Consider the following 16,636-nt stretch of genomic DNA (forward strand, 5'->3'; position numbering starts at 1 on the left):
CTCGCATTCAACCCTCACTGTAATTTACACTCACTTTCTTAACCCCTCCTCTACGATGCCTTTTTTTTTTTTTTTTTTTTTTTTATTGATGATGAACACAGGAAGGAAAAAAATTCCAGACACCAGATTACAGGTGTCCTCCGTTCATAAAATAAATCTGTAACAGTTGGACCTGGACTACTGTGGGCTGAAGTTTGGGGGGAAACTATTTTGGGAAAGCGAGTTCCAAAAAGAACTTGTTCTGGGAATAAAGGAATTCTGATAGGCAAGGGTTCTGCAATATGGTAGTGTGACAGTCCAGTCATGAGTGCTACCAGTTGCCAGTGTAGCACGGGGAAACGTGTGGAGAGATGGCAACTTCATCTGAGCATTTGCCATAAAAGTATCGGTATAAAATAATGCATGAGAGGCAACATTCCATCATACTTGCACGGAGGCAGTTCATTTGTACAGTAGTTGCTGGGTTATTAATCATTCTTACAGCTTTGTTCTGAATTTTGTCCAGTTGGTTTAGTGCAGCCTCTCCACATCCACTTCATAAGGGTGAGCAATATTAGAGCTGAAACTGCACATGACTCTTGTAAATTACAGCTCTAACTGCTCGTCGGTGAAGAAGGTTTGGATTCTGTACAATCAGTAAAGTGCGCTTTGTGAGCGTGTGACGAGCAAGCGAGCGCCATGTTATGAGAATTTCCTTCTGATATAAAACTAAAGGCAGAATCTCTGATATTTAATTGCTAGAATTTATGCCAAAAAATAGTGTTATTATAGAAAACCTTTTTACCAGTCCCCGCCTTGGAGGGGCTCGGGGACGGATATTGTTTTCACTCGGCTTGTTTGTTTATTTTTGTTTGTTTGTCTGTCTGTTAACAACTTTACGCAAAAACTTCTTGTGCGATTTTGACTAAAATTACAAGGATGATGGACTGTGATTAAATTTTGGGCCAAATTGAGCCAAGGTCCAGAGTGTAGGCCCAAAAAATGTAAAAAAAAAAAAAAAAAAAAAAGATATTGGGTAAAAATTGTTTTTTTTCGCAAGAACTCATTTCAAATTCGTCATATCGACTTGAAACCAAAACCTAAAGATGCATCTCTCAAATCTGCAGCCTATAACATGCCTCATTACATCAGGGGGTTCACCCTCTAGTTAGCGGTAGGGAGGGTCAATGTCTCGTGGGTCAAGCCTAAAATTTCAAGTGGGCATAAAATCGTCAACTTTCACCCGATTTACCCCAGATCTGATAAGTGACATCTTTTACTAGATATCCTGTTGTGTTTATACGTCAGCACTAAAATGACTGCCGGAGACGGGTTTACCGTACCTTGGCACCGATTTTTGTTTAATCTGATTTTGTAACTGAGGCGTTTACCGATCACAGCACAACATACCTCTGGAAAGCTCAGGATTCCAAGGGGCTCTTATGCCTTTATGGGTGTTTCTATCTATCTACTACCAGACACCTCAATCCCGCTCGGGGTGGCCACAAACAAATCACCTCCACGTCGCCCTGTCTCCCGCCATTTCACTGCCCCGCTCCCACCTCAAACCCCCCTCTCTCATATACCTCTCCACCCCATCCCTCCAACTCATCCTCGGCCTCCCCCTCCCTCTCCCCCCCTCCACCTCACTCACATACACTCTCTTCGTCAGTCTTTCACCCTCCATCCTCTCCACATGGCCAAACCACCTCAGTGTATTCCTCCTAACGCTTCCTATCACATCCACATCCACAGCACAATGCTCCTTTACATCCTCATTTGTCTGCCTGTCTCTCCATGTGACTCCACAGGCTCCTCTTAAATAACTCATTTCCACTGCTCTCACTCTTGACTTGTGTCCTTCCAAAAACGTCCAAGCTTCGCTTTCATACATTAAAGTTGGTATCACAATACTGTCATGTAGTAACTTTTTCACTTCCATGCTCACTTCCCTGTTTCTTATCACTGCTTTCAAGGAACCAGCAACCTTTCTTCCCTGCTGTACCCTTTCAAGCACTTCACCCTCCAAATCTCCATCCTTACTCATCACACTATCCAAGTACTTAAACGTACTCACATTTTCCAATTCCTCACTATCCAACCTCTCACTGATTTCACCTCTCTCAAAGACCATCACTTTACTCTTCCCTACATTCACCTTTAGATTCCGTTTCTTACACACTCTTCCAAACTCATCCACCAAGCCTTGCAGCTCCCCTTCGTCTTCACTCAACAACACAGTATCATCTGCAAACAACAGTACAGGGAGTTTCCAAACACTACCCTCTCTCACCAGTGCCACCCCAACATCCACTACCCTACCTTGTACATCTTTTATTACCCCATCCATGTACAGATTGAACAACCATGGAGACATGACACATCCCTATTTCAACCCAACCTTCAAAGAGAAAAATTCACTTGGTTCACCATCCACACGCACTGCAGCCTTAGCATACCCTTCACAGCATTCAACAACTTCCCATCTACTCCATATATTCTTAATACTTTCCACAATCCTTGTCTATCCACCCTGTCATATGCTTTCTCCAAATCCATGAAAGCCTCATACAACTTCTTTCCCTTTTCTAGAAACTTTTCCACTAAAGAGCTAAGAATGAATATCTGATCTACACAACCCATTCCCTTCCTAAAGCCTCCCTGTTCTTCTCCAACTAATTCCTCTGTTCTTTCTCTAACTCTGTCAATAAGTATCCTACCATACACTTTTCCTATTATAGTAAGAAGACAAATGCCCCTATGATTACCACACACTTCTTTTTCCCCTTTTCCTTTGTACAAGGGAATAATTATACCTGACTTCCAATCCTCCGGGACTCTACCTTCCTCCAAGGCCAATCTGCACATCTTCCACATCCATTCTACTACTATCTCTCCCCCATGCCGGGGCTTTCCCCAATTTAACTTTCTTCATTGCTTCCACAACTTCTATCCTACTGATTTCTTCCTGTCTTCTCACCTCCCTCCTTCTCCCAGCCATTCCCCAGCCACTTATACTCGCATTACTTCCATCCTCTATGTTCAACAATTCCTTAAAATGTTCTCTCCATCTGCTCACTTTCTCTCCCTTTTCCACTAGTAATCTACCATTTTTATCATTCACTCCCCTGCTAACTTCATTTTCACCCTGTCTTACTCTCTTCACCTCTTTCCAGGACATTTTCTTAGTCCCTCTACTTTACACTCAAATTCCTTCCAAATTCCTCATCCACTCTCTTCTTACTCTCTCTTACTAATCTTTTCATCTCTCTCTTTACTCTCGTCCACCTCTCAACTTCTTCCACACCCCTATTTCTCATCCATTTTTCTTCTTTTGTGCCACAGCCTGTCTCACCTCTTCATTCCACCATGGTGTTCCTTGCACCCCCCTCCGTCTTCTCTTCATCCCACACACCACATCACATGCTGCACATATTTCTTCTGTGAATATCCTGCACACACCTTCCACGTACCCCATCTGCTCCAGTTCATATTTGCCCAATCGTTCCTCCTCTACTCTCTTATAGTCTGCCTTTTTCTCATCCTCTTGTAACCTTTCCACTCTTCTTGCAAATACTCCTTCTTCCCGTCCTTCCATTCTTATATTTCTCCATCTTATTTGGATCTTGATTCTGGCCACCACCAAGTAGTGGTCAGAAAGTCCACTCCCCCAACCTTTATAAGCTCTTGCATCCATTACACATTTTCGCATCCTTTCATCCACACACACATAATCAATCATTGCCTTCCTTTCATTCAGTTCACCACCCAACCTCCTCATCATACGCCATGTATACCTGTGGATCATTTTGTGCCTAACGCATTGCCATTCTCATCTATCTCAGCGGGCACACCCCACTCACCAACTATTCCATCCACCTTCAAATTCCCTACTTTACCATTCATACCACCGATCAAAAGCACTCTCTCATTCCTTCCAAACTTTTCTATGCACACTTCCACATTTGTCCAGAACTCTTCTCTCACTCTGCTTGCACGATCTTGCATTGGCGCATACACGCACACAATCGCCCACATTTGTATTCCAACTTTCAATCTTACTCACATAGTCCTTGACCCAACTGATCTATACTCTCTTATGTTCTTCATCCATCTTTTACTCACAATTATACACACTCCTTCTTTTGCCCTCTCATTCTTACCTACTCCTGCACATATACCCCATCCATACTCCCATTCTCTCACACTCTCACCTCTCCATTTAGTTTCAATTACTCCACATACGTCAATTTTCGCAGCCTCAAGCACCTGGATAATCTCTCTCTGTTTCACCTCATCATTCGCACCTCTACATTCCATGTTGCGATTACCATGTCCTTTGTCCGGTCCTTGGTCGTCATCTTTTGGTCAATCCTTGTCCGAGGCTTTTTGTTCGTCTTTTTAGTTAGTTGTTTTCCGGGGAGGTTCACTAACCCTCCGCCAACCCATTTAGTCGCCTTGTACGACAAGCAGGGATACTGGGGGAGTAATCCTGAAAAAAACCTCTACCCCCAGGGGGTGTTTCAAGTTGGTAAAAAAAAAATATTGAATGAATATATCACATGTAGAAAGAATTTCAGCTCTACTTCACATGGGTGTAAAGTTATTAGCTTTTGCTAAGCATGACGGTCGGGCCGGGCCGGACCACTCATTTCCAAACTTAACTAGTTGAGAACAAACATCACTTGCACACTTCGCTCACTCTCTTACAATAATCCAAGTTTCATTGAAGCGGTTTTGGCGAGTGATTTAAAATGAGAGGTCCAACTGAAGGTATTGTTAGGTATATCACTGAGAATTTCAATACTTTTAGATAGGAATGTTGGTTGCATTGAAGGTAATATAGGAATCAGACAATATCTATCAGTAAACTGTATGTATCTGGTTTTCCTGGCATGAAATGAGGCAATGTTATTTCCTTGATTTATGGAGACTGCTGTGCTGAGTTGGGAGTTAAAGATATCGAATTTCGTGAATGGGTGTTTTGGTGTGAAGGAACTGTGAAGCGTTATCTGCATATGAGTGAATGGGCTTATGGATGAGAGACAAGAGATAATTAATATGAATTAGGAATGGGATTGGAGCCAGGACTGATCCTTGTGGAATGCCAGCATAAACCGTGTGGAAATTGGAATATACATCATCTACTTTTACTCTTATTTTTCTGTTGCCGAGATATGAGGAAATCAGTGGAACAAAAGATGACAGGCCGTAGCAATGGGGTTTGGTTAACAGGGAACGGTGCCACACTCTGTCAAAAGCTTTCGAATCTTAAGGGCTATTGCATGGGTTTCTCCATGTTGGTCACCTGACTGATGGATGGTATGCGTCGAGACTAAGTATATCAACAGTGGATCTTTCGAGGCGAAAACCATAGTTTGTCACTAGTTAAGTTGTTGGATTCAAGATGTTTAACAATGTACTTATTAATAACAATATCAAATGCTTTACTCAAAGAAGATATGATAGCTATTGGTCTGTAATCAGAGGAATCATAACTTTCTTCGGAATTGGGTGGATATTGGCTTTTTTCCCAAGAATTAGGGAATGAAAACAGTACATATCCATAGTCTGGACAAATTAGCTATAACAGGAGTAAGTTCTTGGGAACACTTTCAAAGTCACTGGAGGAATTTCATCCGGACCTGGAGCTTTGTTGGTCGGTAAATTGTCTAGGATGGATTTTACGTGTCTAGTCTGTATTTTTAGTGAAGCAATTTCGGGAGACTCAAGTCCTAGTATAGGAGCTGACTTTGTGTAAGGTAGAATTTCAGGCAGACGTACTGTTCGCTTTTTCACACGGGGCTTTTACAGTGTTTCCATCTGAAGATTTTAGTAGGGGAAAGGGTGAGGACTTTTTAAAGTTATTATTGAAGGAACTGAGAGTTGACCAGAATATTCTTTCTCATTAGGGTTATTCCCTAGACTGAGTGTTTGCATGTGAAGAAAGTTTGATTTAGTGAGATTTATTACTGCTTTTGCATGGTTTCTAGGATTTTAAATTGACTGAGATTTTTTTTTTCAATTCTAAGTAAGAGTTGTATGCTAAGGACTTGAGGATCGTTGCTCAGACACAACTGCTGTAAAACCATTTTGGGAAGTCTGAGCTTTTAGTAAATTGTTGACTAGGTACGAATAATTCCATATCAGCTTGTATTAAGTCATTCATGTGGGACTGGGTAGAATTGATGTTGGTGAAGAAGAAAGACTGCCATGGAATATCAACAAAGTAATTTCTAAATCCATCCCAGTCTGCCTTATCAAAGTGCCATCTGGTCATTCTGACTGGTCCAGAACAGTAGGTTTGGGGCAACCGACTAATGAGGCTGTGATGACATTGTGGTCAGAGGATCCTAGTGGTGACAGTACCTCTATCCTGTTGGTCTGGGTTATTTGTCAGGAAGAGGTCTAAGAGACAGGCATCAAAGTCAGGATTATCTGGTATTCTGGTCAGTTGTGTGAGATTAAGTGATTTTGCAAAAAGCTAGCATTCTAGACCAGTATTGTTAGTCCTGGCAGAAAGCAATGACCATTCTACATTTTGGACGTTTGTACCAAACACCACAGACCAGGCCTGGCACATTTGTAGGAGACGAATAACTGCGATGTGCATCATCTCAATGTTTGGGGTAGCTGGCTTGCCGATGATCACTCTGTGTCGCTTGCTGGTGTTTCCCTCATTTCCCTCTACTCCCGTGTTCACTCATAGCACACTGGTCTATTGGTATATCTTCACTACCGTGTATTAATGAATAGCTTGGAGGTTAAATAAAGTCTGGTTTAACAAAATAATCTTTGACTATTCTAACACTATTATACAGTTAGGTACAAGAAGTTACACAATATAAGTCTGAGTGCTATATGAGTACGTCTTACTATCCCCACTCCCTGGCTATTACTGCCGGCTATAAGCTCACGGTGGGGCATGGGAATGAAGCTGACAGTAAATAAATAAATAATTTAAATAAATGAAAATAGGACATGGTGGCGCAACAGCAGAGGTCATATGCTGCCTAACACAAACATTAAAAGAAAGTCAAAATATATAAAAACCATAAAAAGCAAAGAGAGAAGCGATGCATAAAACAAACTTACAGTATAAAAGAAACTACCAAAACTAAAACGTGGTGGAAAAATTGAGGTTAAACGAGAACATTATAAAACACAAACTAAAATATGGTAAAGCCCTACAGCTTGTGGAGAAGGCCAGAATTCAATACAGGGGAGAAGGTGCCTCCCCCCATAGCACATGCCTCTTCCCCAAGCACCGAGGAGAGAAGGTACGATCAATTGCTGGCTCGGCATCTGGAAAGGTACAGCAGATGAAGGTCCCCAAGACTGGGGCATTCCACATGAATATGCCGCACATTCAAAGGAACCAGACAGTCGTCACAATAGGGAGGGGGTGCCCTCTCCATTAAAAAACCATGAGTCAGCCTGGTGTGGCCAATCTGGAGGTGGGCCAAAGCTGTTTCCCACTGTCGTGATAGTCCCACATACCCCCCATCGCCCAGGTTCCGACGAATGCTGCGGAGTTTGTTCACTCCTTCTGCATCCCACCTTCTCTGCCAACAGAGACGGGCAGCCTCCACAGTGGTTGTACATAAATCCTCAGATGGGACACGGAAATGAGGAGAAGAAGGGCGAGAGGCAGCAGCTCTAGCCAAAGAGTCAGCACGCTCATTGCCCACGACCCCCACATGTGCAGGGACCCAACACAGTTGTACAGAGTATCCTCATCTACCTAATAAGTAAAGCCATTCCAAGACAGAGGACTACGGGATGTGATGGAAAGCTACGAGACGAAGCTTGTAATGCACTGGCTGAGTCTCTAAAAATGGTAAAAGAAGCTGGAGGGAAACTAAAAATTAATTCAACTGCGACTAATATGGCAGTAATTTCAACAGTAAAAACAGATGGAGAAGGAGGGAGACTCCCACAACGGCTAAAATCACGAAAAATGACACCAAAGCTTTCCCCACACGGGATTTAGAGCCATCAGTATATACAGGAATTGAGTCACTGTGAGCAGAGGCATGTTCTAAAAAATAGGAAAAAGCTGCCTGTCAGGAGAGGGAGTTTTTCTTTTCAAGAAAGTAATCACATGGTTGTACCTCTGGGAGAAGCCAGGGCGCCACTCGCAGGACACACACAGGGCAAAAAGACTAGGACTGAACACTCAATTCCCCAATGGCACCCCTCGCTCTGTATCCAAACGGGTGTGGATAGTGAGGGTGGGTGTTATAAAAGGGAAGAAGAGCGACCTCGGAGATAGCCTTACAACTCAGTGAGGCCGGAAGATGGTGCCAACACTGCACCATTAAGGACTGCCTGCGGAGATCCAGTGGCGGTTCATATGCATCAACCAACAGACTTTCAATCAGAGAAGACCGGAAAGCCCCAGTTGACAAACGAATCCCAGCATGATGGACCGAGTTTAGTGGCTGCAGCCTTGCCTCAGTAGCAGAAGAGTATACCAGACACCCATAGTCCAATTTGCTCCTTACTAAAGCACGGTAAAGGCGGAGCAGAATGGTTCTGTCAGTGCCTCAAGACAAGTGAGATAGAATCCGTTGGAGAGACAGGGCATGGAGGCACGATAGTCGTAAAGAACGGATATGTGGTATCCACGTCAGTTTCCTGTCAAAAACAAGACCAAGAGACCTTGTATCGTCCACGTATCACACCCTGTGGCCATATAACTGGAGGTCTGGGTCTAGGTGTACACCTCTCAAATGGCAGAAATGCAAGGCCACCATCTTTGTTGGGAAGAAACAGAAGCCGTGCATGGTGGCCCACCGAGAGACCCTGTCCAGAGCGTGCTGCATGCAACGTTCAGCCACAGACATTCGGGAAGCAGCATACCATAGAGCCAAATCATACAGTGAGGCTGATACCCTCTCTGGAAACGAGGACACAATACCATCCAAAGCTAGAGCGAAAAGGGTCACAGTGACGACACTTCCTTGAGGCACCCCTTCCTCCTGAGGGTACAAAGGAGACAGAGTGATGTCCACCCTAACCCTGAATGTACGGTCACGCAAAAAATTGACTATAAATAGGGGTAACCTGCCACGTAAACCTAAAGAATGGAGTTGCTGGAAGATACCAAACTGCCATGTAGTATCATATGCCTTTTCTAGGTCAAAGATAACGCACACCAGATGCTGCTGCCTAGCAAAAGCATCACAAGCTGCAGCCTCAAGATGGACCAGTGCATCCGTTGTTGAGCAATATTTTTGAAAGCCAGACTGACACGGAGAGAAACATTCATTCCTTTCAAGGAAATACATTAGGCACATATTGACCATTTTCTCAAATAGTTTACACAGGCAAGATGTTATGGCAATTGGCCGATACTCCAGGGGACTGTAACCTGCCTTCCCCGGCTTCTGGAATAGCAGGACAATAGCCTCACGCCAAGAGGAGGGAAGAGAAGATTCCTTCCAGATTCTATTAAAAAGGCTGAGGAGGAAAGACAGTGCATCATCATTCAGGTGTCGAAGCATTGCGTAGGGAATATCATCCGGCCCTGGTGAGGTGTCATGACAGAGGGAAAGGGCAGATTGGAGTTCACGACAAGAGAAAAGGAGGTTGTAGGACTCCACATTCCCCAAATGGAAGTCCAGCACCCTTGCCTCCTCTATTTCCCACTGTCTGGCAAAAATTGGTGAGCTAGTATTTCTATGACTGAATGCCGCATAGGCAGATGGAAATATATCAGCCACAGCTGCAGGGTCGCCAACAGGCTCACCATTAGACATCAGCACAGGGGACCTGCCCTGAGTGAGTTTTCCTAAAATTTTTTGCATCCTCTTCCACATCTGAGACACTGGCATCTTTGAGTTTACAGATGACACATAAGGCATCCAAGAGTTCTGCCTAGCTTGTTTCAGTATCCGACGAGCCTTAGCCCGCGCCCGTCTGTACTCGACAAGATTATGCTCTGTCCTGCATCTATGATAACGGGAGAAAGCTAATTTCTTAGCACATACAGCTACACTACAATCCTCTTTCCACCATGGGACAGATCGATAGTGATACATGCCAGAGGTTTTGGGAACAGCATGAAGGGCAGCAGAATGCAGAGCAGAGGTAAAGAATGAAATAGCCTCATCAATATGCAGAAAGTCTTCAACTGAGGCATTAACAGAAATCAGAGAAGAGAAAAGGGACCAGTCTGCCCTATCCACTCTCCACCTCGGTAGACGAGAACAGGGACTAGATACTGCTGCAGTTAGGAGGATGGGAAAATGATCACTTCCATGGAGATCCTCCATAACCTCCCAGGTAAAGTACAGTCAGGAGGGCAGAGAGAGAGGTCAGTTGCAGTAAATGAACCCGTTTGGGGGTGATGTGTAAACGCCCTGGTATTGAACAGGGCAAGATCCTTGTCCTCCAATAAGGACGCCAACAAACTCCCACGTTGGTTAACAAGACAGTCACCCCACAAAGGGTGGTGACCATTAAAGTCCTCCAAGAGAAGAAAGGGAGTAGGTAACTGACCAAGAAGGTTCTCAAGTTCCACCCTACTGACTGCTGGGTTGGGCGGGTAAATAAATGGAACAAATTGTATACCAGCAGTGGGCATATAACCGCACAGCAACACACTGGAGGTCAGACTGGAGGTGGACTGGCTGATGAGGGATGTCAGCCCTGACCAAAACAGCACTACCCCCAACAGGACCCTGGGTTGGCACTGAGTACAAAGTATTATACCGAGGTGGTGCATGGGGAGAGGCAAACCCTATAAGGGTTTCCTGGAGACACACACATCAGGAGGGTCCGCAGCTCCTCCCAATTACCACGCAGCCCTCGACAATTCCGTTGTAGTATACTGGCTAAGAATGCCATAGTACCCATAATGAAGAAAGAATCAGGATGAGGGGCGAGACAACCTTGCCCCACCAGTGGGTTTGGAATGATGCTTATGAGAGCTCTTTGGAGGAGCCTGTCCAGCACCAGAAACCCTCACCCTCTGTCGAACATTCGAAGGCAAACGTGAGGATGAGGAAGTAAGTTTTACAACACTCTTTCTTGGAATGGGCATAACAGTTTGTTTGGAAGGCGGCTTGGGGGCCGCCTTTGGAGGTGTAGGACGGCCAGTGCTCCCACCAGAAGCCCCAGAAGTGGAAGTAGAGTCCACAGGACTTGATTCTTTTGAGGAGGCCATCTCATGCTTCTGATCTGAAGCATCAACAGGCTGTCCAACAACATCCCCAGTTGGGAATGGGACTGGAGGTGAGCCTTTGGTTTCAGATGTCGCCTGGCTAGATCCCTCAGCCTGCTGGGCAGAGGGAACAGGAGAGGTGTCGACAGAAGGATCAACAACGGAGACCTTAGGTGGCCGGTCTTCATGCTCAGACGACTCTGACAAACAATGGTGACGTTAGTAGGTACAGGTAGAGCCGTGGGCATACTGGGTAGGACAGGAGAAGGGGTCCGGTGAACATGGACATCTGCCACTACCACAGAAGCGTGCATGTCGTCAGCTACCAGAGTGGGGGCGGGAAGAGTCTGAGTAGGGAGTGGGCAAGGTTCATTTTCACAAACACAGTGAACAGCGGGGGCAGCATCCCGCAAAGCACTAGATGATGAAGTGGGCACTGGATTGGGTCGAGGCTGTCTTGGATATGTAGGGCAGTGCACTGGCATTCCAGAAAGGACAGAAGCATAGGTAACACAAGGCTGGAAAAAGCGAGTCTGGCCTCTCTTCTTAGCCTCGGGAAATGAAACCTTCTCAAGTGTTTGAATTGACAAAATCTCCTTTTCTAAGCAGTAGTGAGGACAACTTTTAGAAGATAAAGCATGAGGACCCCCAGAGTGATAGCATTTAAGGGGTCCTGGACAGTCACTGGTATGACTTGGTCTGCCACAGGAGGTACAGACACCAGGAAGGCCAGCCTGTGCACGGTGGCAAAATCAGCTAACATGTCCATACCACTGGCAGTGGAAGCAGCGCTTTGGGATTGGTACATACGGCTTCACAGGAATCGATAACCATGCTAGTTTCACAGATCAAGGCAACGTCAATTTGTCAAAAGTCAGGAACAATGCTGGGGTCGGGGTCAGCATCCCATCTATCTTTTTCTAAAGAAGCTCAACCTTCACCACACCAAACGATTGCAGCTCCTCCAACAGTCACTCCTCTGAGTATCAGAGGATGTTACGAGAGAAAATTACTCCCTTACTTTGGTTAAAGGTTCCATGAGGAATACAGGTAACAGCAGAGCCAGCAACAGAGCTCAGAGTCATTAGTCAGGAGCTCTCTTCTGGGGAGGACACCTCAGTTAGAATACTTCCATCCCCCTAGGATGAGATCTTGGCTTCTCTTCCAAGGGACGACACAATGGCATCGTGTAACTCAAATATATCAATACCCAGGACTGACCCTCCTATGGAGGATTTCAGCACTAGATATTTTTTGTATGTTATGGGCACTGGCTCTTCTGTGCTCAACCCCAGAGCTGTACCCACCCAACGTGACTGCCTCCCAGTCCCACCTGAACGCTGGGGCAAAGGATGATATTCACCAGGGGCCTAGTAAGGCTCCAAGGTGACAATAAGGGAGTTGCCATGGACAGATCCAGAGTCATCAACAAAAGTTTGTTTATTATTAGCCATATGCAACTACAAAAGAGAACTTCATTCTCCCACCCCTCCACCCACCATGGAGCCCAACAAGGGGAGGTCTTATGCCAGGGACAACACCACTGGCTACCCCAGAGATAGCAGGAGAGTATTCGCGGCTAACCACCGAGGGGCCTGAGTGTGGGTGACTCCAGGACGATAGGAGCCACCAGGCCCCCCAGTGCCCACTTGACCCTATCCAACGCATGACCAACCAATTGCCCTGGTCGGGCCCAACCAGGCCACCCACCTTGCCAGAATAAGGGACCAAAGAGGTGTATTGCTAGCTGCTGGGCGCATCGTGCAGCATCGCTCAACTCCCAGGACTCCCGTCTCCCAGCATTATGGGACGCCACGCACAGCAAACATGTGGGAAGGCAACAGTCCCGACCGAGATGGCAAATGGACAGGGACTAACATCACCATTAGGCCTCCTCCATCAGTGATGTAGGGGGTGCTTGGTCCATGAGGTCAACAAGTGCTGAACCCTACAAAGGTAGGCACACCTCCAAAGTAGGTGGCACCACCAACCATGCTTCAAGCCCCACCACCACGTCAAGGTGACCCCCCGCAGCGGGGTGAAGCTGACAGTGCATCGAAAGTTCGATGCTGATGCCTGTGAGACAAGCTATGTGATGCTATGTTGCTATGTGAATCTTCAGATATGCTAAAAGTAAGTCTGACGTAAGTTATGATGTATATATACATATACACTGAAGGTAGATAAGATAATAAGATAATGAGAAATATAGACATTACTTATATATGAATGCAAAAACATGGATACAACTAGTATACGTTATTATCACCCAAAATGGTAAAATCAGTAGTAAGGGTGAGGTTAAGGTTGGTCATCTGTGTGGATGTGGAGTCAAGTACCCTGGGTTCTTAAGAAGCATTGGTGAAACAATAAACTATACAGATATATTTGGATATTTTTAGGTAATTTAGCTTGTATAATGAGTAATCAAAGGTAGTGGAAGTGAAGTTCAAGATAGAGTCAACTGCACATTCTGATTTGATATAACAACAGGTGCCACTCTTGTTAGGGAAATTTATGAGGAGATGATAACCAGGAAAACTAAATGGGGATAAATAAGTATAGGAAGAAATTTGGGTATCTATGAAGAATAGGGCTAGAAGAGATGCACAGGAAGAAGTAAACAGAATTCAGGCTGGTACTCAGACCATGGACATTAGTGAAATATAAGGCCGAACCCACACTTCTCTGATGAGCGTTATCTGTAGTTGCAACAACCGCTGTCGGCACAGGCACTTGATGACGACCAGGGTTGGTTGGTATAGATTTGCCTCCCGAGGGAGGACACCGGCAGACAAAGCCCGTCAGAGTATGTGGGCACATCTAGGAAGAAGCACAAGTCATCAAGGTCGGGGTAACAGGGCAGAAAGCATCTAGGTTTTGGTTAATGTGGTTTGAGGCGAGGTCAGAGGAGTGGAGGGTGAGGGGGGCAGCTGTTGTTTCGCCTCCACGATTTTTGTAATGATTCTGTCAACAGTTTTCTCAAAGGGCGTCATGCCAACTTTCATGTTGAGAGCAGTCTCTAGTAATGGTGCCAGGCCCAGAGCCAGCTCCTTGCCAAACGTCCACAGTTCATCCACGGTAAATGTAAACAGAGAAGTGCTGGGGTGAAGGGTAAAGTAGAGGTAGTTTGTTGGCTGACTGTGGGGCCGGGACTGGAGCAGGGTGGTGGGTCTCCACAGGCGTTGCTTGGCAAGCAAGCAGGAGCACTGAAAAGAGGTGGAAAAACGCTCGCATCAAGAGTTGGAGGAGGGGGAGCCGCAGTGCTGATGCCAGATGAAGGTCCCAGGAGGTGCAGGAGTGGTGCTGATTGCTTGCTGGTGTTGCACTCTGGCTACTTGCACTCTTGACCCTGTAGGAATACACTGCTCTGGTGGGGCAGCTGAAGTGCCATATGTGATTGTGTGGGCCGCCGTACATACCGCAAACTGTAGGGCGGCAGCAGGAGGCTCTGTTGTGGCTCTATCTATGGAACCTGTAACAGTGGAGTGGTTTGGGTGTGTAGGGGCAAAGATAGTAGGTGCCCCAGTTCCCTAGGTTTAGGGAAGGCAGCAGAGGAGCTAAGAGGGTAAGGAGGACCTGTCTTGTGTCCTCCCTTGTGCGTGTTCTTTGGCATCTGCCAGTCTCTTCCACTTGAGGGTGGTGCATAATGAGGGCGAATGGCATCCTCAATGGATGCCCCATCAGTGTCGCCTTGGTCATCTCCCGGCTTGGTGATAGCTCCACAAGCTTGACATATAAGGCCTCGTCCATAGCCACTGCCTGGAGTCGATCACAGGTGGCCTCGTCTTTGGGGATCAAGACAGAGCTCCCATCCCTGCCAATGACACTTGTGATGCTCAGCTCCGGCATTTGTTCCTCGAGGGCAATGATGGCATCATAGCTCATCATGTGCCCGTCCTGGAGAGGCATGAGAAAAGCCGAGTACAAGGAGTGGGGTGGAAGGGGTGCAGCCACAGTTACTGAGGGCTGAGCAGCAGGAGGAGACTGGTGAGGAGCTCCAGAATGTGGTGCCGGGGCAGGATCACTTCCCTGTGCTCGGCAGCATGATCAATTACCACTGACAAGAATGTGACAATAGTGAAGTCCTCGTTGTCAGTAGGGGCAGGAACAACAGTAGATGAGGCAACTTTGACAGCAAGAGCAGCAGACCCTATTGTAGTGCCACAAATTTGGTATTCATGTATGTGTTTAGGGGTACCGTAATTTCTAAGTTAGATAGGGTGTAATCTGAATACTAGTCTATAAATTCCTGTCCTAAGTAGTAGTTCGTGTGTTCATGATCGATGTAGGGTTAACTTCATTTTTATATGTATACATCTCTGTATCTATGCATGGGTGATGTAATTGTGAGTGTTGAGCTATGGGAATTCCTCCATCTGGTAGAGTAATGAATAACAGATGCGTGCGGCCTTTCCCCTTGTTTGTGCGTCGTTGTTGGGCGCCAAGTTTGAACCTTGGACAGAATAATAATGGGTATGCAATTCTTTCCATATCATTGTTGTGAAATGCTTACTAGTGAAGCTGCTAGAACCCAAATATGTAAGATTAACAGTCAAAAAAGGCCAAAATAATGTAATTTGTGAGGATCAAATAGTTCCGCTTGCCTTAGCCGTCACTAGATGGCATAAGCTATCCCAAACTCAAGGCGGGATGGCAGTAAATTCAGTATTTAAATTTAGTAAGGATTGAATCCCAAATTTTCCCCAATTCAATCAAAAGTCCTAACGTCATGTGTACACTACTATATAAATAGTGAAGAGAATTAAAACCCACCATATCGCAAAAACACAGTCTCATTTGATCTAGGCTTAGCGTCCATCTCTGCCCGACAATGCCACATTGGTTACTCAGACATCGTGTATAACAGACGTTGGTTCAGTTCACAGACACCGTGACGTCGGGGTGTGCACGAGGCCATCATGTGATATTGCCCATAGACTTGTCTTAAATACACACTTACACTACCCATGAATAGTTTATAAACTGAATGTAGCAGAAATGGTATTATGAATCAATCAGGTGAACTTTTTTTTTGTAGATAAGGTATAGAATTTTGAAAATTGATGTGATCATGTAACGGAAAGGCGAATTCAAACTCATCAACCGTTTTCTTTCTCTTATATTAATATGTTAGAAAATTGGGAGCGTTGACGGGAACTTAGTGGTTGTGAGCAAAAATGTGATTTTTGAGTTGTTCCTCGAGGCTAAACAAGCCCGAGTGATTATGTATTCTTGGTGATTATGCATTAATCATGATTATGAACTATTAATAATTATGAGTTGATAGTGACTGTGAATTATTAGTGAATTGCATGATGAGATTATACTACACGGACGAAATAGAACATGAGTGATTATTTTTTTGGTTCAAGGCTATGCCAGCCCGAGAAGACAACTCATGCCAATAAATGTCCCAGTCTTGAGGCTATTGACGAGCCCAAGAATAACCGATAATAAAGAGTGAGGTATGATGAGCTCAGAAAT

The sequence above is a fragment of the Coenobita brevimanus genome, chromosome 95, assembly GCF_032717465.1.
Source record: "Coenobita brevimanus isolate Jiangsu-jjx chromosome 95, ASM3271746v2, whole genome shotgun sequence".
Classification (NCBI taxonomy): Eukaryota; Metazoa; Arthropoda; class Malacostraca; order Decapoda; family Coenobitidae; genus Coenobita; species Coenobita brevimanus.